The sequence below is a fragment of the Aptenodytes patagonicus genome, chromosome 3 (assembly GCF_965638725.1).
Source record: "Aptenodytes patagonicus chromosome 3, bAptPat1.pri.cur, whole genome shotgun sequence".
NCBI classification, from domain to species: domain Eukaryota; kingdom Metazoa; phylum Chordata; class Aves; order Sphenisciformes; family Spheniscidae; genus Aptenodytes; species Aptenodytes patagonicus.
The window spans coordinates 18,799,220-18,800,225 of record NC_134951.1 but is presented as its reverse complement, the minus strand read 5'-3'; positions in this window follow the sequence as shown (position 1 = coordinate 18,800,225).

The following is a 1,006-nucleotide window of genomic DNA, read 5'->3' as shown; positions in this document are numbered from 1 at the left end:
GATGGAGCACTGAATAATGAAAAAAAAATTTTTGAATAAATTATTCACTGATTGCTCAAAATTTATGAATAATTTATTTGGAGAAGAGTATTCAACCATACATAAAGCTGGTCAAAGAGGGGCAAACGTGTTTCTGAGTCATTTATTCAACAATTAATGGAAAAAACTTATTCACAAATGTCATTCAAATAGCTCTAGACTATAGTAACTTCATTTCCAGTTGACTCAGTATGTCTTTTAGAAAAGTGCCAGGTTTTCATGCACACTAAGCTTTCTTTCATTATTTGAGATCCTCTTGTTTCTATTTTTCCCTTTACCCTAGCAAAATAACCTCTTTTTCCAGTACCACCGCCACTGTTGCAGGCCTGACTTGCTTTGACTGCAAGCCCAGTATGCAACTGCGGTACTGGGCTTTAAACAATCTCTCCCTTCGCCAAGAAGCCTGAAGCAAAGAAAAAAGAGCATATATACGTTTGAACTTCCGAATAAATGCTATGTGGGGAGCAGAGAGGAAATCCACCTCAAAACAACAGCATGAGTCAGAGGAAGCACAGAAGAGGTGAGACAGAGTAGGTAGCCGCGTTCCTCCAAAGCCCCTCTTCCACCCACGTCCGCGCTTGGACCCGTGTGCCTGGAGGGACCCGGGAGCACCAGCGCACAGCCCGAGCGAATTTCCATTCTCAAGCCACAACGTGATTCATCGCAACCACTGGCTAACTAGGTTGCTGTTGAAAAGAAATCCTGGCATTTGGTGTAATTATGCTTTCTTAACTATATCGATGTTAAATGCAGGAAATTCATGTTGTTATCATTGTTTTTCCAATATGCATTTAAAACATAGCATTGTGAACACTGGCTGGTGTTACTGCCTCAATGGGATTTTCTCAGTGCCTTCAGCACAGCATAATGGAGTGCACTCATCTTTCAACAACTTGACACTTTTTTTTTAATGCAACTTAAACAATGAAGGTCAAATTTAAAGACACAGAAAGACAAACAGCTCTGC